This window comes from Perognathus longimembris, chromosome 18 (assembly GCF_023159225.1).
Source record: "Perognathus longimembris pacificus isolate PPM17 chromosome 18, ASM2315922v1, whole genome shotgun sequence".
In the NCBI taxonomy this organism is placed as follows: domain Eukaryota; kingdom Metazoa; phylum Chordata; class Mammalia; order Rodentia; family Heteromyidae; genus Perognathus; species Perognathus longimembris.
In genome coordinates, this window is record NC_063178.1 from 41,356,835 (window position 1) to 41,381,834 (window position 25,000).

The 25,000-nt window shown below is 38.5% G+C and overlaps 1 pseudogene; it reads left to right on the top strand.

The window, feature by feature from the left end:
- The window catches only part of LOC125366977, a 98,836-nt pseudogene that overhangs the window by 40,909 nt on the left and 32,927 nt on the right, over nucleotides 1–25,000 (top strand).

Below are 25,000 nucleotides of genomic sequence, written 5' to 3' on the forward strand. Positions count from 1 at the left end.
GGCTCATACTCAGTCATCTCAGGAGAACTTCAGGAGTGCTTGACTAGGCCAAATATTGAAGTTAAGTTTCCACATACCAAGTGACTTAAAATACTCCTAAAGGGGAGGGAGAAATTTTGGCAAGTAGTTGGCCAAGGCCTGTTTGGGAGTGGGGAGTTGGGTTTAGGTAATTGTTTAGTTTATGATTTCAGATACTCATACCAGAAAGCTTAAGTACTTAGAATGGAAAACTTAAAGAAATCTCAGCTTCCAAGTTGGCAAGTGACTCCCAATCGTAAGGTTTATATGTTCCCCTAGTTTATGAACTGGGTGACTGGGGAAGATTGCATTAGGTGTTGGAGTGCATTAACTTATCGTGTGTATGGCTTGTGGGAGGAAAGTGTTGGATGGGGGTTGGTTTAGCCCACTGGAATGATTTATCAAAAGTTTGAATTATAGATGGGAGTGTGGTTCTCTTTTGGAATTTTTTTCAGGTATTTAATGTAACTTAATACTACTATAGGAACCTCAGATCAAAGGAAGTGGCTTAATGATCCTGAAGGGATTTCTTCTGATGGTAGCTTTTATATTATCAAGTAAGATTCTATTTTCAGTTTTGTGTGGAAGCTCAAGTTTTTATCCCCCAAGAGTAGGATAATTTTTCCTTTTGTGTGTTGGGCAAAACAAGATGTAAAGGTACGATTATTTTTTTAATTGTTTTAGGTTTGTATTTGTTTTGTACATAAAGTGGTTAATTTAAGAACTGTGCTAGTTGCAGCTTGAACGTCTTAGAGGGTGGGCGTTGTGTTGATGAGGGAGGGGAAACCTTTTTTTTCTGTAGACTTTTTTCAGATCACATCATCTGAGTCATAACCAGCTTGGCAGTGTGGCCTAGAATGCAGAGGGAACAAACAGCTCCTTGGTGAATTCGATAAGTAAAGGCAGAAAAAATAAATGTCATCCCTCCATTGGGGAATAAGCTAAACTATGAAATCCTTACTACCGATGAAAAGCATTGCCTGCATATGCAAAAATAAGCAAATGAAAGCTACAAATTTAAATATGGAATTGTAAAGTTATCCTAACAAGCTATGTCCACAAAAATAAAGATGAAAAAACAATGAAGATCAAATATCCACCTCAGTACTGCTTTTACAAAAGCAGAATAAAAAAAAGTGAAATGAAAATGATACATTAATCCTGGAGTAAAAGAAGCTGAAGTAATTGAGTTATCAAGTGGATTGAGGAGGCTGTGCTGTGTGCCAATCTTTCTTTGCCTCAGACAGGTTTCTCCTCATAATCAGAAGAGTTGCTTCATTCCTTCTGGGAGCAGGAAACAGCAGACAGCTGTTCACAGATAAGTTTAATTTGCATCTGCAGTATTGCATGTTAGGGATAAGTGCTTATTTGTAAGATCCTGTGGCGATAATACAATTGTAGCACTGCCTCCTGACCCAATTTTCCCATCCAGCCTATTTAAATCGCAGGCGGCTCTGATGGGATGGCACTTTGGTTTTAGGCGTTTGCATTTTAATTCCTTAAAGCCTATGTAGTGCCTGTAATCCTATTGCTTGCAAAAATGAAATTTTTTAGCATTGATTCTCTGAAGATCCTATGTGCTGTTGAGTCAGTATGTTAATCTAAGATTTAAATGTTGTTTCTTGTGTATTATGCATAAAACCATTAAAACAAACAAATGAATAAAATACGTCAGTAGAAAATGTTATACTTTAGAAAGCTGTCTCCTTATTTAAATAAAACCTTGAAAAACGAAATTAAGTCAGAACTAAGGAAAAGGAAAAACCTCCCATGCTCCTGGATTGGGAGGATTAATATAATCAAAATGGCAATATTGAAAAAGGCTATCTACAAATTCAATGCAATACCCATTAATATCCCAACACCATTTTTTCATGTAATAGAGGAAGCAATCCAGAAATTCATATGGAATAATAAAAGACATAGAATAGCAAAAACAATCCTAAGCAGAAAGAACACTGCTGGAGGAATTACAATACCCAACTTCAAGTTGTATTATAAAGCTATAGTAATAAAAACAGCTTGGTATTGGCAACGGAACAGGCCTGAAGACCAATGGAACAGAATTGAAGACCCGGGAATGAACCCACAGAACTACGCCTACTTAATCTTTGATAAAGGGGCTAAAACAATAGTTTGGAAGAAAGATAGCCTCTTTAACAAATTGTGCTGGAAAAACTGGCTCAACACATGCAACAAACTAAAACTAGATCCTTATATATCACCCTGCACCAAAATCAATTCCAAATGGATTAAAGACCTCGAAATCAAAACAGACACCCTGAAAACACTAAAGGAAGAAGTAGGAGAAACACTTGGGCTCCTTGGCACAGGACGGAACTTCCTTAACAAAGACCCAGAAAAGATACAAATCAAAGAAAGGTTGGACAAATGGGACTGCATCAAACTGCAGAGCTTCTGCACAGCAAAGGACATAGCTTGCAAGATAAACAGAAAGCCCACAGACTGGGAGAAGATCTTTACCGGCCATTCAACGGACAAAGGCCTCAATATCTAAAATATATGCAGAAGTAAAAAAATTACCTTCCTCCAAAACAAAACTGCAAAGAACTAATAGCCCGCTCATCAAGTGGGCTAAAGACCTACAAAGAGACTTTTCTTATGAGGAAATGAGAATGGCCAAGAGACATATGCAAAAGTGCTCTACATCACTGGCCATAAAAGAAATGCAAATCAAAACAACATTGAGATTCCATCTCACCACAGTAATAATGTCATATATCAAGAAAACTAACAATAACAGTTGTTGGAGGGGATGTGGCCAAAAGGGAACCCTACTTCATTGTTGGTGGGAATTTAAACTGATTCAGCCACTCTGGCAAGCAGTATGGAGATTCCTCAGAAGGCTAAATGTAGAACTCCCCTATGACCCAGCAGCCCCACTTTTGGGTATCTCTCCAAAAAAACACAAACAAAATCACAGTAAAGCCACCAGCACAACAATGTTCATTGCAGCACAATTTGTCATAGCGAGAATCTGGAACCAACCCAGATGCCCCTCCGTAGACGAATGGATCAGGAAAATGTGATACATATACACAATGGAATTTTATGCTTCTATCAGAAAGAATGACATTACCCCATTTGTAAGGAAATGGAAGGACTTGGAAAAAATTATACTAAGTGAAGTGAGCCAGACTCAAAGGAATATGGACTCTATGGTATCCCTTATTGGGAATAATTAGCACAGGTTTAGGCAAGTCACAGCAGAGGATCACAAGAGCCCAATAGCTATACCCTTATGATCACATAAGATGATGCTAAGTGAAATGAACTCCATTTTATGGAAATGATTGTTATATCACAGTTGTAACTACTTTCAACATCCCATGTGTATCTGTAGTTTCTACTATTGATGATATTCTTGTATCACCTTCTTGTGATTGTATCTACACTATCTCTGTAATCTCATCTGAGTGTATTGGAAACCGTGTATACTGGTATTAGAATTAGGAAATTGAAAGGGAATACCAAAATTGAGAGACAAAGGGTAAAATAAGAGAAACAATAACACAAGCAATACATGCAAAACTGTTTGGTGTAAGTGAACTAAACACCTCAGGGGGGGAAAGGGGGAGGGGGAGGGGGGTATGAAGGAGAAGGTAACAAACAGTACAAGAAATGTATCCAATGCCTAACGTATGAAACTGTAACCTCTCTGTACATCAGTTTTATAATAAAAACTTTAAAAAAAAAATAACACGACCACTGGGTATATTGCACTGCCGCGTGTGAATGGCAGGGGTGAAGATCTGAAATGCTTAGACTAATCCCGGAAATGGAATAAGCTATGTATAAGTAAATGGTTCATCATTCATTCTTTCGATCTCTTATCATTCTCCCATTCCAGTTTCCCACTGATTCTGCTAAAATTTTTCAAATTTAGCAATCGATGTTGAGAGAAGCGCAGTACTTTTATAACAATACTTAAAATCCTGCTATATAACTTGCTTTACTTTCAGACAATTTCATTACATTTGACTTCCAAATAACTTAGGGGATGCAATCACTAGAAGAATGTCCTCCATCCCGCAAGCAGAGAGAGAACGACACTCTAGTTCCTGAAATCTGTAGAGTTCCAACATGAATCCGTGGCTGGCTCTGAATGTGTGAAGAAAGTCAGACCTTGAGGTAAGAAGATAGTCCTGAATTGTGCAGGTGGGCCAAATATCTAAGGGTACCAATTTTCCCACCTGTTTTCAGAAAGAGACTGTACTGGGATAGTCAAAGAGTTGTAGCCCCACTTGCTTTGAAGGTGTAGAAAGGCGGCCCTGAGTCCAGGGATGTGGCTAGTCTCTAGATGACTAAGAGGCAAGGAAACAATAATTTCTCCAGAGCCTGCAGAGATGCCATGGTTTCAGTTCACTGAGTCCCTGGAGAGTGTTTGAAACATAACTCAAACATACTAAGTATTGTATTACTTTAATCTACCACATTTGTGATGATTTTTGTACCAACCAAAACAAAACACAACGAACCTCATATCATTAGTTTATCCAGATATTTTCACCTCATATTATGTTTTCAGCAGCACTTGTACAGTTCTATTAATTGATGTTTATTAGATGTCTGTATGATCTTTTTAGAAATAAGGGTATCCTATCCAAATTTCAACTATCCTCTAAATGGGACAAAGAGACAACTATGGACTAACTGAAAGGGGAGGGGCTTTGGAGTTTGTGACATCTGGACTTAAGTTTGCCAGATGCACAAAATAGTTAGATTTTTTTTTTACCACAAGCTATTCCATGTAATAATTGCATTGTGCACATCGATAAAGGTAGATTCGTTATTTTTCTGAAATTCACATTTAATTAATTGACTTGTGTTTTATCTGGCCATTTTACCTGGACAGAGTCCTAGCTGTCACACATAAAAGGGAGACCTAAACAAGTGGATCTTGTTAAGAGTTGAGGAATGTCCTGTGAAGCCTTTGCAAATATCATCACTCAACCTCAGTGATTTAATGATAAATCATTTTCTCCAAGAGTAGGACAGAGGAATGAGTATGCTCCAGATATCTAAGGTAACGCCCCATGTGAAAGTAGTGATCAAAAGAGTAACTCTCTAACTACACTGTATGTCAACACCACCCAGGAAATCTGTTATTATGCAGACTCTTGGTTTTATCCCAAGAGATTGTGAGTCAGTACCATAGGAAGAGGATTCAAGGATGTTTGTCATAAGCATATTAAGTGATTTGCATGAAGAATCTGTGACTCACACCTTTAGATTCCTGCACGTGAGAGCTCTAGGACCTGTGTTATTGCTGAACAAAACTCAATACTTTTGTAGCCACACCTGCAGTAAAAGTTCACTTAACATAATTTCCAAAAGTAGAGTCATCTGAGTTTATCTCTTCTTCGTCAAGCTCCATCATGTCCTTGAAGCTTTCCTTTAATTTATTTTTAGTTGTTGTGCATCCCACTCTCACCTCTGTCTCCCCATAGGAAGAAGGACCTTTCTGTACAATGCCAAATGAAACATCATTTTCAATTGCTACTCTTCTCATGCCTTCCTGATGTTTTCTGAGTTTTGTGTTTACTCACTGGTGAAAGGAAATAAGGATAATTTTTTTTCCTGTGTAATTATTCTGATGAGCTGAAAGCTTGGTATAGTTGTTTCCATTGTCCAATATAATATCATATCTCCATATCTTTTTCTCATTTTATCTCTGAAATTTCACAGAAAATATTCATAACCAAGGCGGACACACTCAGCTTTGTGTTTCTTTGAGACTTGGCCCAATGTGCTTTGTATAACACAGCCTATCACTACTTGTGACAAGGCAGGTGCAGATCCTCTGTCTAAAACTTTGTGCCCCCCACCCTACCTCACCACAGGCCATCTCTCCCTGGAGGCTCTTTGTGGAGCAGCTATTATGACCTATTTGCATTCTCTGAATGACTGTCACCTTGTAGAAAACACTGAGCAGGAAGAAAGATTTTGTCCTCCTCTTCCTTGATTCTTGGCACACGCTATTTCACGATTACTGCTTGGAAGGACATGAGTTCTAGTTAGCAGCCATCAGGCTTCCTATTCCAGGGCCACGTGGGGCTTGTCTGAATGGCCTGGGCCCACTGGGTTTGAGAGTCAGGAAATTGCTGGCTACAGGGTCAACCAAGCCAGTTGTGGTAAAATAGCTCACATTGTTCACACTATGGGGAATAATGTCCACAAATAACCTAATGTTTCATGGAAGAACAATAGCAGCACCAATTACCCACTCCCCCAGCCTCTCCACCACCCCCCACAACAGGGCTTCCCATGGTGTGAGAAGACTAAAGTGTTTCAGTGGATGCAAGGAGTAAGTAACCAGTAGAACTCTTTAATGCACTCTTTAATATGTGGCTTCCACTTCCCCATCAGCTCGGGCAGATGTGCTCTGAGCATGGACAAGACAGAGGCTTTGGATTTACAAAAACAAGAGTGTTGCTTGTTAGGTGTGAAACTGTAGTGTATTAACCACCTTGGAGTTCTATAATCAGGATGCACTGTAGTGGGAGTGACACAGTGTCTTTGGTGTGTAACCAAGAACTGTGAAATCCTGCGGTGTGCATTTCTGTTGCTCATTGTGAGGAAACACCATGGTTCTCCAGACTCTGTCAGTATGACCCATACCTCACTACATGTCTATAGGAATGGAAAACTTTTTACTGGAGAAACTGAGTCTGAGCAGTTTTGGCACAGGCTCTGAGAATATACCCAACAACTATGGTTCACTTCCAATGAACCTCTGGTTTAGTCATTTCTGCAAGAACTGGAAATGTTTCGGCCAGTCTTCATGCAATCTGAGAGGTGGCTTCCTTGTCACTAGAACAGGGCCCTGCAAAGAGAATGGTTCTCAACAGTTATGCAGGAGTGGCGGAGGCTATTGTTAGTTTTGCAGTGAATGGGATGGTGGGGGTAGTTAGAGGAGAGGTACTGATGCAGACCACGGAGGAGATGAATCTTGGGACAGGGAACGATAGGAGGATAGGCAGCTGGGCCCACATTGAAATGTGGCTTATCCCTTGAGTTGGGGATTTACTTCAATTCCACATTTTAATGACATCAAATAAGTAATGTGGACCTCTCCAGTTGGCTGCTATAAAGTTTGTGACATTTTCATTACTCATTAAGATTTTCTCCAAACCTTTCTATTGTAGAAATTTTATGGGCTGATCGTGAACAGAGATAGGATTCTTGGACAGGGCATGACCTATATTAATAAAATAGACTAATCTCAGTTTTCTTCTTTCTGGAATAATAATATGATTGAGACATTCTATCTTTTAATATCTATTAACATTAAGTGGGATTGGCTGTACAAACTGTCTTGTACAGGAGAGAGAATACTAGGGTTTTTATTTGTTGCATTATTTACTGTTTCATATTATCTCATTCCTATTTTTCTGTCTTAAGTCCTTGTATCTAGAGATAAGAATTCAAACACTGGGGTGAAGAGGATGATAGCTACAATTTTCAGTGACCATCTGAATGTCTTGTTGAACCAGAAGGTAGGTCTAGTCAGAATCTGGTCTCAATAAATGATTTCTCTGTGACTCATCAAGTAATTCTCAGTGAAAACAGGAGAAACTTCATCAAAACCATCAGGGACCTGTCCACCATTCCTGTCACTTTCAGCTGAGAACCTGGCTCAGGTAAAGTAGGCCAGAGAAGCAATGGCCAAATGTCAGAGAGCAAATGTATGCGTCATCCAATCCTTGCATTACACTGAGTTTCTTATGCAAGGCTGGACCCAAGGTTCACAAAGGGACCCATGGCAGTCACCCTTTCTTAATCTGGCCATTCTCAGAAACTATAACAAGTAGAGATAGTAAGATGTCACCTCATTCTTTTAATCAGGTCTGTGTGAGTCTCTTTAAGGAGTAATACAATCTAACCATCCTTTTGAATAACACCTGTTTAAGTCCTTAGCTCAATGATCAGCATTGGTCAGCATGTAGCAAAGGTGAACTATTGCTGTCATGTAACATTTGACAGCTTAAAAAGCTCAGAAACAATGCACAAGAACAAGATCTAAATGCAAAGAAGTCACTTGTTCAACTACCTCTTACTAAGTGGCCAGTTCAAGATAATGGCAAAATAATTTCACACACAGTTTTGTAAGGTCATATATTTGTAGAAAGAATAAGTAAGGAAAGAAAAGAAACATTATAGATTATACTTTGTACTGAAATGGATAGACAAAAGAAACAGATTATTTCAGATAGAGATGAGATATATGAAGACACAAACATCAGAATAAAATGATAAGGAGATCATGTTGGGGAAATTTGTTTTAGAAATTATTGACAAAGTAGGTCTCTGTAGATATGAGAGTCCCAAAATTATGCAAAGTGAAAGGTCCATAGAAGCCAGTATATTGAGGTTTCACAGAACAAGAAAGAAAGAGAGAAAGAAAGAAAGAAAGAAAGAAAGAAAGAAAGAAAGAAAGAAAGAAAGAAAGAAAGAAAGACAGACATTTAAAAAGAAAGAAAGGAAGGAAGGAAGAAAGAAAGAAAGAAAGAAAGAAAGAAAGAAAGAAAGAAAGAAAGAAAGAAAGAAAGAAAGAAAGAAAAGAAAGGAAGGAAGGAAGAAAGAAAGAAAGAAAGAAAAGAAAGAAAGAAAGGAAGAAAGAAAGAAAGGAAGAAAGAAAGAAAGAAAGAAAGAAAGAAAGAAAGAAAGGAAGAAAGAAAGGAAGGAAGGAAGGAAGGAAGGAAGGAAGGAAGGGGAGGAAGGAAAAAAGGAAGGAGAGAAAGAAAAAGAAAAACAAAGCTCTTGAGGCTGAAATATTCTAGAAGTAATAAAGGGACAATATAACTGAAGATGAATGAGGAATGTTTGAAGAAAAATAATACCATCAAACAAGATAGGCTAAGGAATGGTTGAAATGGATGAAAGACTTAGTATAATTTGTGACAATACTAAGAACATTTGGAAGTTTGTACCATGGAGTGAAATGGTATGATTTACGCTGGTGACAGATTATTGTGTTTGTGCGGTGAGGATGTAATGTTGAAGTGCCACCAACCAGGATCTTCAGGGATGGAAATGTTTGCACAGTTCTGGAAGCAGATCTGACTTTATGCTGCTAGGGACTTCTGCCTCAGCAGTAGGTGGCTCTCTTCTCCCTAAGTCTTTACATGGCCTTCCTTTTGTGTGACTTTGAGTCTACACATACTTTCTATACAGGCAATATTTCTTTTAAGGAACACACTGGAGAACTCAATTTTGTTACTTCGATGATCACTTTATCTCCAAATACAGCTACATTCAGAAATAGTAGGAGATTATCCTTGTAATATGTGTTGCACGGACAGAATTCAACCTACAACAGTTGTACAAGCTACTGTAGAGAGAATATTTATGTGTAAGAGGCACTGGTCAGAAGGCTATTTTAGCAATGTAAGTGTTCTTAAGATCTTGAATGAGGTAGGAGCAAACAGAAAGGTGGTTAAAAGTGGTCATATTGGTCCTGAATTGTGAAGATTTAATTGATAAAACATACTCAGAGATTGTCAGTGCAACACAAGGAAAATAGAAGAATAGTTGAGTGCCTGGTGTGACAATTTACTGACATGAGGAGGAGTAGGAGAAGAATTTTGAAACACAATGGTTTTGAATTTTCGGTTTAGACATGGTAAGTGTGATATGATTATTAGAGGTCAATGGGAGATATTGATTTGGAAATCAACAGAAAATTTCAGCATTCATGTTGCTGTAAGTCACTTACAAACTATGTCTGCGAGACTCTGGACTTGGATACAGACTCCAAGAAGAAAACCTAGATAGAAAGAGGGGATGGCCACAACTCTGCAAAATCTTTCAAGGAGAAACAAGAAAGAAAAGAAGAAAAAGGAACATGCAGAGATGACACAGATGATGGAGGAAAGGAGAGGGCAGGCGACCTTGATGCCAAGTGAGGAAAATTTTTAAAAAGCATTGCAAGTGTATAATACTGAAAAGCTGCTGACATTGTAATTCCAAAGAGAGCTGGTGACTTGACCTTTGAAACTGGCATGATGAAGATTGTTAGCGACCTTTAAAGATCAGATTCAACAACAGTAGGAATGAGGGAAAAAAGAGAGGCTGGCAAATGAGAAAATGAATTAAGCAAATAAATTTGTTGAAGACCTTTGCTATCAAACAAAGCAGAGGAATGGGGCAGCCATTGGAAAGAGTTATAAAAGGCAAAACAAAAAAAAAGTTTAGGGAGTACTTTGCATTTGAAGGTGAAAGATACTAGAATGTGTTAATAACATTAATTACAAATTAATCACATTGAAGCTAGGGAGTGATAACTTCAGAGGAAAACAGCAAACCTTAACTAAGAATTCAAATGGAAGCTAAGGGACAAGGATTTGTTTCTGATCAGATGGACAGCTCAGATCATGATGAAGGTATTGGATATGAGATGTATATGAAATTCATGGACAACTTCATACAGGCTGAAACTTAACCACATTTATAGATGAGAATACATATCTGTGTATTTTTGAAATTTGCTTTCATTATCTAAGTGTAAATAGAATACCCCAAAGTTCTAAATCTCAGTGCACAGAACTCATAAGTAACTAATATTAGAAACTTGTACAACCCAAGAATTAGTTCTTAGAAGGTATTGACCACCCTTTGCTATACTAAAATTTTCCGTGAGTTCTTTTCTTTGGTAGGTACACTTTTTATTTTAGCAATAATTTGTAGGATTTTATTTTGAAGGTAAAATGGATGCTTACTCTTGCCAGCCCTTATTTGAAGACTGTAGCCACAGCTCCAATGAGACCAGGGTAAATGGCTGGCCTTAGTGAAGTATGAACATCCCAGTGTAAAGAAAACAATAAAGAGAAGGCCATGAGATAAAGGCTTTGAGACCTGCCCTTTCCTGAAACCCAGTTGTTGGGAAATTTACTTGGTAATGAATGTGAATATTCTTTTGAAAAAACCCAATGCTTTGGGGAAGGGGAAGACTAATGTGTAGATACAACTCAACCTCCATAATCCATATGATTTAGACTTTCTGAGATCCTGTCTCTCCCTGAGTGAATTTCCACAAGCAAGCAACAGGAGGAGGTGCCTACAAATGAACAACGTCCCGAAGTAGAAGTTTGTGTTGAACCTAGTGTTCAGTCAAAGTCTATGTTTATATTAATTCAGTATAATTTGAGCCATGGGCAATTGGGTTAAGAAACCACTTCAGAAGGTACTTACTCACTGGTAGCTTCAAGATACTCTGAGTGGTATGTTAATTAGTAAAGCATTCCTATCTCCCAAGAGTTTATCACATTCAGGCAATAAGGTGATAGTGTGTAAATAACCATATATACTGTAACCACACTGAGGCTGTAGTACAGATAATGCCATTGTTGCACTTGCCTGGGTAGCAGATGGTAGAGATTTTGAGTAATCTCTAACACAGGCTGTAGGAGAGAGACTGCATTATTTCTGCTGTCCGTGAATTAAACAAAGGATATTTGGGGAAGCAAAGTTCCTATTAATGAGTCTACAGTGATATATATGAGATAAGGGTCGCTTTACCTTTATAGAAATAATGTTAACTGGACCTCCCACTTCTGGAGTTTCTCTCTAGAAAAAATCAATTGCACAGTCTTCCTTAAGTTTTCAAGTATACTTGCCCTGTCTCCCTTATACAATTTCCTTTCTTTTAATTATTTAATAGATAAAAAATATATTATAAAGGATCTCAGAAACACACACATTAGGTCATTCAACATTTTCTTGTGCTGAGGTATAGTGGTATGTAAGAGAAGAGAAACGTGACTCTTTCCTCTTTGTTGTCATATAGTAAAGGAAGAGGTGGATTTCCTAAAAAACAAAACCTAAAATCCATATACTTAAACAAATATGGCAGAATGTATGTCCCAAAAGAAACATACTCTTTAATCTGACTTAGGTAAGTATAACCACTCTGTAAATCAAATGAATAAGACAAATCTTCCCAGACCCCAACTCAATCTTTAATTTCTTGTTATATCATTGGCCAGGACTGTGCAACATATCCATTCTTAAAGCAATCACTTACCAGGATGATAAGATCAACAGGACTAGGATCATGGAATTCACTCCCAGAGGCTGAATGTAGACCCTCTTTGCTCTGAACCAGAAGATAACCCTTAGGAGATACAAATCAGGAGAGTCTTTTTCAAAATGAGAACAAAAATGGTATGAACTAGTATGAATGATGAAATACAAGAATACTACATCTGTTGAGGTAGTAATTCATAGACTTTTTTGTCACAAACCATTACAGAAATGTACTCATTACCTTACTTATGTAACTGTAACCTCCCTGTTCATCAGCTTACAATAGATAATAAAAAATAGATAAATGAAAGAGGAATGGAACTAACTTAAAAAAACTATTATGAGGTGAGCAAACAATAAAATGTAAGCTCCACCAAGGCAGGAAATATTTTCTGTCTTTTTTTCCCTATAGCATCAGAGAGAATAACACTAACTCTTGTTTCATTAGTTCTTTCTCTTCTGGTTTGCCTAGTGAGTTTCCAAGGGGACTTCCTATTCATTGAAACAAGGAAGGAGGGAAAGGGGAAGTTTAACAAAGCTGTCTTGATTTTGAAAAGAAGGCTCTCAAAATTTTAAGGAGAAGCCAGGGAAGTGTAAATGAAAGGCTTTTAAACAACTATAAGGCAATAGCTGCCTCCAAACCATAATGCAATGCAGACTTTGGCCTTAATTATCTCAACCACCCATCTGATATAAAGAAAAAAGTGCAGAGGCAAAGCAAAGTCCTTGGTGAGAATGAAAATCTAGTTATGGAGTTCCCCAGGCAAGTTATGTCCTTCTGAGCCAGGACACATATCATCCACAACTACCTAACAGAACTCTTAATTTATCCTGATGGTTGCTCATTTATTTCCTCTTCTCTGAACAGCCTGGGAAATGCACAAGACCTCCTATATAAGGAAACAATTACCAAGTGGGCCACTTTCAACAGTATTTGCCTTGGCTAGTCAGCTCTGTGCCATTCGTGTACGTAGCGCAGAATTAAATAATTCATCAACTTGAGAGCTTTTACTGCACATTTTCACAATCTGTGAGACATTGAACTAGGCCCGAGGATAAAGGGGTGAACACAGATACCTGCTCCTTGCCCTTCGGAAGCGAGAACACAGCACAAAGCGAAGGAGCTTGGGGAGTACCTTCTGGTAAATGTTAGGGCAGAGCAACCAGGAAGCTAGCCAAGGCAAAAAGGGTGGAGGCATGAGTCAGGCAGGCAGAGCCCCGGCATTTCAACTCAGAAAGGGGAAAGGGAGTCTTCACACATGTACTCTGAATCTGTATTCAGAGCCAGGAAACACAAATTCACTCATTCATTCATAGTTTCTCTGAGGCTGAGAGAAACCTAAGTTATTCTTTTGGTTTATATGTGGTAGTAGGGCTTGAACTGTGGATCTGGGGCTTGCTAGACAAGTCCTCTGACATTTGAGCCACTCACTCAGCTCAAACAATTTTGTTTTGATGCTTCTGACATGCAAACTCTGAAACAAGTGTTCAAAACTACTGCTATGTAAGAATGACTCCTTTTGCATAAGAATATGTTACTAGGATAATACCGTTACATGAGGTTTGTGAGACTAGTTTCTTAGGTCACTATAGCAGAAGTGAGAAAATACTGTTAGGTCTTCCCAGGAGAACAGCCTTTCCCCCTTTCCTCTTCATGAAGGACAGCAAGTAGCCTTACTGGAGATCACCTGCCTGAAAGCAGTAATCACAACTGCCAATCACCTGACTGTGAGTCAGCCAAGGACCCCACCCCAGGCTCAGAGGTCACTCTCTTATATGCTGAGGTCACTTCCTGAACTGCCCCAGTCATGCCTCTGAGATCACTTCCACATTGGCTGTGGGCCCACCCCCCACATTTCCAAAATGATCCCACTCAACACAAATTCCTCTCCTTTTTCTTTCCCTTCTCTCTCCCCATACCTCCATCTTGTACAGGTTGGCAGTTTGCTCTCCAGCCCCCTCTCCCCCCATAAACTCTTTTCTGCCTGAACCACATGGCAATCTCTTTTAGCCAAACCTTACTGATAAATCATAGCTTTACATTTTTACGAGACCCATTTTCCCCCAACTCTGTATCTTTATGTTATTGCTTATATAACTTAATTCACAGGATACAATGAAGGCCAAATTTGAGGAAATTGCTCATTGTAAGGTGGAAACTTAAAAGGTCTGGCTGGTAGATCCCAATGCATTCATTAATAACAAGTACTTCTTGTTAGGTCCTCCTGGGAGAACAGCTCCCTTCATGAATGACAGCACCTGTAGCATTACTGGAGATCACTTGCCCGAAACTGGTAATCAACTGTAACTGTCAATCGCCTGACTGTCACTCACCTGACTGTGAGTGAACAAAAGGACCCAGGCTCTGAGTTCACTTTATGCTTGGAGGCCACTTCCTCATCCACCAAGATCATGCCTCTTTCCGAAAATGAGAGGTCCCCCAGGCTCTGAGATCATTTCCACCTTTACAGCGGCCACAACTCCTCACCCTCCACTATGCAATTTCTCTCCACCATAAGTTCTCTGTCCGCACATCTACATTTGGTGCATGCTCGAGGTTTGGATCTTGTAATAAACTCTCTTCTGCCTGAACTAGGTAGAGGTTTCCTTTCAACAACCCTTACATTATTTATGAGGGGAAGAATTCAAAAGGCTGGATATGGAGACAATGATGGGAAAAATATAGTCTCCTCTACCTCAGTGGACCTGGAAGTTCAAAATGGTAGACAAATGCTAAATAAATGTAAATGATATGTGAAAAGCTTGAAGGGGACACAGTCGCTGTAGAACTCGATTTATATATTCACAAAGAAAAAGAGGTGAGGAAAAGGTACACTGTAACCAACCAAGTGCAGCATTTTATCAGTACATGGAGACAAATCTGCTCAAAGCAAAATTGATGTACAGACGATGATGACATGAAGCATCATAGAGAGGGAGAATGCTAGGGAACACTAGGTGGAGCCAGGATCCTCTATTATAGCCCAAGAAGTCCAGTGAAGGGAGACAGTCAAGAGACACGGTATAAATCTCCACCAACATCCTATTCAGAGTGCTCTAGGAGCCAGAGTAACTTTAATGTCATTCTTTGCACCACCTAATACCATGGATGAGAAAATTGCAGGAAAGCTGAGCAGAGGTTACATGGTGAACCAGTTGGACTTGAATCCTAACAATAACAATTTAGGGAGCCTTTTCAACTCATTGCTTTTGCAGAAATGCAGGTTTGGCAAGTCAGAAATGTCATTTTCCAGTTCACGCAACACTCTGTTATAAGTAAATGTGTAAATCAGCCTTCAGCTTCATCCAGAGATCAGGAAACTAAAACCAGAGAGATGGATGTGTTTGTCCGATGAATAATGCATACACTCAACAAAAGCTGGAGAAGGGGAGTTTTGGGGAGGAGAAATGAGAGAACATTGGATTCATGGAACAGAGTATAACCTGTTTGACCTAAAGGAAACATCATTAGTGTACACTGTGATAGACTGAAAACTTCCCATTTAAAATATAATAAGCCAGAGTCCCTGGAACTTGCCAGCTTTACCTTGAGGAATGTTTAAAATATGTTTAAGGAAAATATCTAGAGGTAGGTAAATTGTCCTAGATTATATAAGCAAGCACTAAATGCAATAACATACGTTTCTGTAATATGGAGGTTGAGAAAGATTTTACATGCTCAGAAGGTGGGAGTTACTTATCCACAAGAGTCTAAAGTAAAAAGAAATGGATTCTCCTCTCTTTACGATAGAGATTTGCCAATCATTTATCAGCTCATTGAAAGTGATTTCAGACATCACCTTCATGTGAAATAATACAAAACTTGTGATAATTTCTTTCAGTAGCCACAGAAATGGCAGATACAAATGTATGTTATTTTAGTATATAAATTGCTGTTTATTTGTGATACTGGATTCTGAGAACCAAAATAGCAAAACTTTCTTATAAATATCAAGATACATGGTAATTTTGCAATAATCAATTTTTAAGCAATCAAGAAAAATCTTGATTGCTTAAATCTTGAAATAGACTAATAAATAAGAAAAGAACTTAGAAAGAAACACCATTAACAGAGACTGCTGAACTGAATATAGCCATTTTCCTCCTAAAATGCAATTCTACCCAGTGAAGGCCAGAGCATGTGTGTTCTTTCTCTGTGGTCTCTCTGAATCAAATAGTTGGTCCATTCTTTCTCAGAGGCGGAACCTGGGAAACCCTGGAAGCAAGACGGCCATGCAGAAGAAAGGTGGACCAGAGGCTGCAGCTTTCCAGGCTGGTTTCCCAAGGCCCAGACTAACAGACAATTCTCTGCGGAACATCAACGTGAAACAGACCCATGTTTACCCATCCACCTGTTTAAAGGTGTATTCATTATTTCCTCTCAATGCCACAACATAATCCCCCCATTAATGATGTCATCCTGCTTTACAATGAGATGGATCTTTATAAGTTGGTTTGTTCGTCAGCCTTTGAAGGGTCTTGGACTTTCTAAAATCACTTTTCACATTCTTCCTACCCTTTTCTAATAGCACTGGCTAGATTTTCATCCCAAAGCACATCCACTTTCACTATATTCTTGGTAGTAATTGCATCTTATGTTTTCACCGTATCCAAAACCAACCAAATCTACCTCAATTCTTCACTAATCACTATCTTTCAAATTCTGGGGTGAATAAAAGGCAAGATTACATTATTATAATTTTTCACAAGAATTCATGTCTTTGGGTCAGCTGTTTGTCCTAGACTCTAGGTGTTGTTGTTTTTTTTCTAGTAAATCTGAGACATTAGTTAGCAATTTTTCTTTCCTGTTGAGTCCTGGTTGAGTCCTGTTGTATTAAAAATTCCTCATTTTATTTACATTTCTCATTCGATCACAGAAAAAAACAGTGGCCCCAAATGTTGATTTTACTTAGAAAACTGAGGCCTAATGTTCTCAAATTAGGTGCTCACTACAACATATGCCTTAAGCAAAGAAAATAGAGAAGCTGCTAATGATATTCGGGGTAGTAAAAGCCATGCTGTAATTACATTGCTGCTCATTAAAAAGAAATAAGTTATTTTAAAAAACGGATGAAAAAATAAACTCAAAAACAATCACATGTAAGCCATCTCTAATCACAAAAAAACATAACCACACATCACATTTATTCACACAGTGAATTTATAGCACACATATTTCCAGTGAATTAACAAAACTGAAAACCCAAAGGTAGTGTGAGCTGAGCATTTAGTACTGTAAATATTGTGTGTTTTTCTAAGTCCATGAGATTCTTGAGGTGAAGTATTATTTTATTAACTTCTGTGTCCAAGATCAATAACTTGATAACTGCATTAAAGGATTTATTTACAATAAGAAAAAAAGATCTTTGGTATATTAAACCTGCAGAACCGATTGGGTAAGGCCTCTTTCTTTCCTAATAACAACAATACACTCTGAGTCTATGGGAAGGATTTTGTCACTATCTCCAGAGGAAAAACGCCAGAAAACAAAGACTCCAAATACCCCAGAATATGAATCTTCACTAAGCTTGCAGATGTTCATATAAACTCCTTAATATCACTTAGTGAGCAACCTCAGTTTCTTCATTTCTCAAATGAGGACAATACTTCCCTATGGAAACACAGTAAAGATTAAATGGGCTCTATTTAATGCCTTTGGCTGATTGACAGGAGCTAGGTCTGTAGCAGGGACTCCAGCATGGAATCCTATCACCAGTATCCCCAAAGTCCTTTCCAGCTTCATTCTGTGAAAAGCAATGGCTTGATTTTCTACTCAGCTCCTAAAATGGGATTGTAGATGAGTCACCAATGACTTTTGAGCCCTAGATTTTCCCACTATATATAGAAAAAAGATATAAAGGAAACAAATATATTTTATAACTTTAACCACCTCAAATATCTCCTGAGATTCATTATTATGTAATTTGGTGTGTGTGTCCCTGTTTTCATATGTGAAATGTATTGGATGGAGAAGGAAAGGGAAAGGGAGAAGGAGAGAATGGGAAGAGAGAGAGAGAGAAAGAAAGGAAGATTACTTAGAAAGAGAGAGCATATATGTATGTATACACACATACTATACACAAATAAAAGTTGAGATGCACAATGATAGAGAAGTCAGGAAATAATTACCCAATCTGTCCTACCCAACTTTTTCCAGAGACTTCTCACTCACATAAAATCTTCAGGACATGAAGGAATGGCAGTTGCAAAGCAGGATGAGTTGTGTGGAATTAGAATTTATATTTTAATTCATTATATATTCCCAGTTTTGAATATTTAAATGAAATCATCTTTATCAGCTTTTTGTAGAGCCTACTATTTGAAGATAAGATATTAGTTAAGAAAGCTGGAATACTACGGAATACACACACACACACACACACACACACACACACACACACACACACACACGTATAATGACTCTACCTAATAAGAATAGGTAAAGTTAGAGTCTTGGACAGATGTGAGTTGGGAGAGTTTGGCATATAAGTCTGTTCTCAACAGTGGATGAGGCAGCTCAGGTATAAGTATATTCTACTCAATGAACCAGGGACTTTAAATGAGAACAGTTCCCCACTGCCTGAAGAGCATAGAAGGGAAGCATAGCTTCCAAAGCTCTCATCCATCCTGTCCATTTCATGACAGGTAGGTCTGCCCTCTGACCACAAGTCTCAATTCACGTATATGAATTTGATCTACATGACTGCAGTCGTGTTGAGTTATAACTACCATCATTGCCCCAGACTAACCTCAGTGGGTTTTCTCTGTATAATTTCTCCACAAACTATAAGTGGATAAGACCTTTAAAGAGACATGTGACACTTTACCCTGGACCCTGGAGCCACAGATGTGTCTGACTCTTTGATGTTAAGACAAACCAGACGCATTCTGGCTTGGATGAAGTCACTTTTGACCTGACCAATATATACGCCCTTCTTTCTGATCTAAACTATTCTAGTGTCCAGAAGAAGTACTTAATAAACTGCTATCTGTGATTCTGGATATATCTGCCTCTTCTCTTCTGCCTCCCCCAACTCCTGGGGCTACCTTTTATATGCTGAGAGTGGGTTATTCAGAATACCGTGGTTGAGGGAAGCCAATAGTCTGGCTTTGTGACCAGAGAAAAGAGGAGCTGTAGTGTTCTGCTAGCAAACTGCCCAGGGTAAATAGAGGTTGTGAGGAAAAGTTCAGAAACTTTGTGGATATAATCATGTGAGGAAATGTCTTTTATGCAGTACATCTTATCCAATCAGGTAGTCCTTTGTGTATGCAAAGGAGACCGGAAACATAAAAGGAGATGGTTTACCATTCAGGACAATGAAGCAAAAATTTTGTGAAATAAATGGGAAAGACACTGAAACAATGTGTTAGATATAAGATACTGTCCTTGAAAAGTCTGTAGGTGTTTAATCAAATTATGTGAAAGGAAGTTAAAATAACTCTTTTCCAATCACAAATGAAATTCTTCATTATTTTTTTTTCAGGAGAACTAAAGAGAATTTCACTTTCTACTCATTCCTGTAATTTTCCATCCCTGTACCTGTCCTTGGCAAATTTATGCCAGATTATTTGATTACTTCCTGCTTCCCCTCCAATGGAACCACTCGGCAGGAACTGTTTCTTGTACTTCACTGCTCTGCTTCTCAAACCTACAGAGCAGAGCAATTAACATTAATTGACTAATTGATTTTATGTTATCAATATCAATATTTATGAGTTGCAATTATTATCTGCTAAATATATTGTAGAGACTGGGGGTCTGAAATGGTAAGAGAGATCACTTGATGTGAGGCTGAAACAGAATTCCAAAGCTAAGAGGGACACTAAGAATATTTCAGTCTGCTCAGTCTTACTCCAGTGAGAATGGCTGTTATTAAAAAAGGCAAATAATAAGCAGGACTAAGTAAGGTGTAGAGAAAAAGAAACACTTATAACACTTAGACACTGCTGGTGGGAATGCAACTTGGCAAGATCAATGTACAAACCCCTCACCCTCGGTTAAAAGTAATACTAACATGTAATCCAACAATCTCACAAGTTGACGTAGATTCAAAAGAAACAATATCCAACATATCAAGACATTTGTAACTCAAGTTTACTGTAGCATATTCACAGTAGACAAGACATGAAGTCAATCAATATCAGATAATGAATAGATGAATAAAATGTGGTACATATGTACAATGTAATACTATTCAGACGTTAAAAGGAACAAATTCCTGTCCTTTAAGACAATGTGAATGCAACTGAAAATCATTATCCCATCAAGATGAATAATGAATAGGTTTCTATGTAATAGCTAATTTTTATTTAAATTTACAATAAAATTATTTAATAAGTAGCTAAGTTTAAACCCAATCTATTAAAAAATTCATGAAGGCTCAGGAAAGCCAAGAGTTTTCTGATGATGGACCAGCAAATGTCAGAACACATTTAAATGCAATGCTGTGCACGATTACACTTTTCCAGGCCAGTAACAATGACAGAGAAGTTGGACGTTTCCACACTTACTATTAAAAATGTATTTTTGATTAATTCTCCCACAGGGCCCATCACTGCATTACTATTATCAGGCAGTGTACCATGATAACTCTTCTCTAGACAATGCTACAGTGTACCATAGAATGCGAATGTGGAAACTATATTCCAGAAAGGAGGAAGGATTAAAATGTAGCAGGTAAGCAAACTTGACTTAACTAAATTAACATTGTTCCTTTACTCTCAGTCGCAAAAATGGGGAAGCCCATGAATATAGGGAAAGAGATGAAGACATTTCTAGATCCCTCCAGAAGATTCTGGAGAAAGTTTAATATTCTTGCAAGTCCAAAGAATACACAACAGTGATTTTGATTTTACTTAGAAAACTATCATGATTTTCAAAAGAGAATGATATAATACATTACTCACCAGCTAACAAGGAAATTTAAGCTTACAATGTATTATGGTCATAAATAGCAAAGAACTGTTTCCTTTTTCTTCGAAGTTTTTTCCTTTTTACCTTGAAATGTCTATTTCTAGAAATTGATCTTAAGAAAGTAATCATGCCTGAATAATATGCACCTACAAAAATGCCAAATCTGTGTGTACATAATTCTATGTATGTGTACGTGCGTCACCATGTGTCTGGGTGTGCTGCTCCTAGAGCTTGAATTCAAGGCTAGGGAACTGTCCTTGAGGTTTTTATAGTCATGGCTAATGCTTTATTACATGAGCCACAGCTCCATTTTCAGCTCCTTGGTGGTTAATCAGATGTAAGAGTATCACTGTTCTCCTGCTTTGGCTGGCTTCAAACCTTGATCCTCAAATTTCAGCATCCTGATTACCTAGGATTACAGGAACAAGCCACTGGTATCGGACTCACATACGATTCAAATTCATAACTATGCATATGATAAAGTTACTGAATCTGTATTATAGATGAGTATGAAAGAATACCCATAGTGCATTTTTATTGGTCTCTAAGAACAAGATTGAAAAGATGCTCCCCCAGAGTGAAATCTAAAATGACAGACACTGGGACAGAGGGCTATGTGCTTTCTTCAAAATAGTGCCAGAGTTTTAATCTCACTTCAGGTATAATTGCATCTCAGAGTCCTTAAAGACTGAGGAAATTCTGTAACTTATACAAACAAAGACCCTTCTGTTGGGGTTCAGCTTTGGCCTTGAGGGGGAAGGGCATTGAAGAGTACGCCCGAGACGCTGCCTTTACCCCAGCCCTGGGGAATGCGGAAGCAGGCCACAATTCTCTGGGTCTGGAACCAGAAGAACGGCTTTGTGAACAGCTCCCAAACTTTCTCGCCAGCCCATGTGCCCCCAGTCTCACGGGTTTTCGCCCCTGGCGTGTCGCTATCCAAGTGACGTTAGCTCATGAGGGGGTTCTATGACAAGCTCGCCAGCCTATCGTCAGCTCTCTGGTCGATGACCTCTTCTCTCGTCACCTCCTACCATATCAGCCTTAGCACCTCCCTTATTAAATCAGATTTGCTCTTGAAGCATCTCCGAGATCCGCATACGCCTGGCTTTCTTCATGGGTAAGGAGGGGGGTAAAGCGATCTCGTATGGCTGTGTGCACCTGAGGTCTTTCCTGAGCCCCCCACTCCATTCTGGCCTTACCTGCGGGTAGGGTGACCAGGGGAGAGGGTGAGAAAGGGAGCTGTTAGAGCATAGCAGAGCCTGGATCCCCGCACCAGGGGAGGGGACCCGAGCCCGGCACCCTTCTTTGCTTGATTCCTCTCCTGGTGTGGATAATAATGAAGTGGGAAAGACAGAGCTTTTAAACAAACATTGACAATGCAACAACGTAGTTGGAAGGAAATGTGGAGAAAATCACAGAGAAGGGAGTTGCATTGGGTGGATGAATGAGCTAGATCCAGGCCCCCCCCCCTCATTTGAAATGTGAATAAGGTTGGCATTTTTCAATGATATTTGGTCTACAGTAACTTTTAAGATTATACTTTATTCATGGAACACAAAGGACATATCATGTGAAACAATTCATACTTTTGATATATAAAGACTCATTTAATAACAAAAGAAGCATTTTTTTAAGGATTATAGCTTAATCTTCTCAGCATGGAATAGAAGGAAATTATGAGAGGAGAGGTTTAATCTCACCTCAGACTGATGCACATAGGTATGACCAGTCCAAGTTGACAATCCTGTGTCATGACACTTCCTGCCATGTAACATTTTTTCATTGTAAGACAATGGCTTTTGTTAAAGGCAGATTGTCACTCAAAAGAAAAATTTTTGTCTTCATATATTTCATGCATCTTTTTACATTAATTTTGAAATATGTATAAACATATGTGTGTGTGTGTGTTTTCACCAGAAAAACTAGTTTTACTAATGACGATTCTTGTGTTAAATTCTGAAAATAATGCTTGGAATGTAGCTGATCCATGACAGGTTTGCAATGCTGCCTTTCAAAATCCCCAATTTCCTTTGTGTCCTAAAATTGCAGGAGGCACAGCCTAGAAACTCTTTTATAGACTTGGAGTTCCTAAGTGGAAAATTCTACTCACTGGTAGGAGGGATTTCTCTTTCTATGCATATAGACCCGAGCCCTTTCAAGCAAATCCATCAGAAGGCAAATGTTTATTGAGTCTGTACAAAGTCCAAATCCTGTTCTGTACTGTGGGCTATAAAATGTGACAACTAGAACTAGGTTCTCAAGATACACACATCCTAGAGAAATAATCCCACAAATGTATAACCACAAATTGAATGAAGGATGATGGAGATAAGACCAAAGGAACTAGAAGAACATACAGAAGGGAAAACTGGACCCTTCTAGAGTTCAGGGAAGAGCTGTTTGAGCCAAGCTAGGAAGAGCAGAATAGCCAGGCATTCTTTCTACTCTAGTCTGCTTGTCTCCTTGTTGGTTGCACAAACACTCTGCCTCAGGGAGCTTCAAGTCTCTCCTTTTGCCGGAATGCTATTACCCAGAAAGATATAAGGTTGACTCAAATGATGGAGTCCCACCAGACATCCCTCTTCAGAATGCAGGATGTTTGTCTGCAAAAAGGTGTTCTGTGGCCCCAAATCCTTGCCACTCTCAAGTGTATTATGACTTTCCTTTTGTTCCCCTCAGTTATCGGTGATTTCCTTAGAACTGTTTTCTGCTTTCTAAAAAAATTGTTATACTCAATGTATTTAGAATAGTTTGAGTATGAAATGAAATAATGCTACTTAATTTCAAATTAAGTTAATTAATTGAATTATATGAATTATAATAAATACACAAGGATTTTAATTTATGATCTTTAAGGTACAAATGCTGCTTCAATGATTAGGAGGGATGTGTGTGTGTGTGTGTGTGTGTGTGTGTGTGTGTGTTACTTGTAGGTCACACATGGGTATTTAGCTACCTCAGAGACCATACAAAAGAGAGACATGGGAGTGAAATGAGAGAAAGAAGAAAGTCAGAAAGACAGGAGAGATAAAAACAAAGAAACACAGAGTGAGAAAGCTGTAAGCCAATACTTTTATCTGCTCTAGGTTGTTATTCAAGCATGATTCTCATGAGTAGTTTTAATTCTTAAGAACTCTGGCACTTACACATTGTGGTGGTCACTGTTGCTACTCTGGAATGTCTATACCAATATAAGGGTCAGTAGAGTTCGTTGATTAGGCTGTGTGTAGGCAGCATATAGCTATACCATAGGGAGGTGGTCACTGGGAGAAAATAGTGAAAAGCAGAGATATTGGAATCAGTCACATTAAGGAAGAGGGTAGAACAAGAAACTGTATGGTAAGTGGCTGAGAATTTTTCCAGTATCTAAAAGAATGTACCTTATACTCAAAGCAATTGATAAGGGACACTAATTCTCTACATGGAGGTAAAGCTGTACCTAGAGGATAAGTTATAGCATTAAAATAAATTTGTTAAAAGGAAAAGAGTTAAAATCAATTATCTTTGCTTTCAAGTAAATAAAATGGAAAGAAATATATTGGTACAATCAGAAAGAAGAAAGGGGAAGGGGTTTTGTGGGCTTCAGATAGCTTGTGGGAAGGGAATATTCCAAGTTCCCAATCTCACTTCATCAAATGTCCAACTGATGATATTGATGGGAAGAGGGAGGAACTTCATTGGAGCAACTGTAGAAAGAACCTTGTCTTGATCTGGTCTTGGGGTACTGCATGAGAAATGGCAATTATTTGATCAGCCAGGAACCTTTGGACAAGATTAACAAAACATGGAAGAAATGATAGAATTATTAGGAGATAGATAGTAGCCAATCGGGAATGAACAGATGCAGCTAAGCCTCTGTTGATTGAGTTTTTATGTGTGAGACTAAATCTCATAGTCTTTGATTCCTGCCCCTGCCTACAATGAAATTGTTAGTAAAGAAACAGCACTGTTCTTGTAATAGGGCCCATTGGCTGCTATGAGGAGACCAAGCCCCCTTCTAATTTGGAGAACTATTGCTGC